The sequence below is a fragment of the Arachis ipaensis genome, chromosome B06 (assembly GCF_000816755.2).
Source record: "Arachis ipaensis cultivar K30076 chromosome B06, Araip1.1, whole genome shotgun sequence".
Classification (NCBI taxonomy): domain Eukaryota; kingdom Viridiplantae; phylum Streptophyta; class Magnoliopsida; order Fabales; family Fabaceae; genus Arachis; species Arachis ipaensis.
Genome location: NC_029790.2, coordinates 122,179,461 through 122,179,908, shown reverse-complemented (window position 1 = coordinate 122,179,908; position 448 = coordinate 122,179,461).

Genomic DNA, 448 nt, shown 5'->3' with positions numbered 1-448 from the left:
CCTTTTATTGAAAGTTATAATATAAATAAAATTTTCATTATAGCAAAGAGTTGCTTTAGAATAGGTTTTTATTTGGATTGCGCTTTATTTACCTCTTAAACTAAGTGGATTTTGAAAATAAAACCATTATATATATGACAGTGTAATTTAATTTTGGGGAAGAAATTATAAGATGCACATTGGACACTAGTTGATGTTAAACATATAAAATACAGACCTAAAAAACTAATATTAAAATGGATAAATGTGCATAAAAGGGAAGTTGAATCGTGCATGGTTATAATTTCTTTTTTTAAAACAAATTAATTAAAGGAGCTTATCAAGTTGCTCATACTTGTGAACAACAGAAGATAAATATTACTTTAGAAAATGTTAGTATATATATACACGTAAGAAGGGGGTTTCTAATATATGTGTAACAACTTTAGGATGTTTTTTTTTTTTTTTT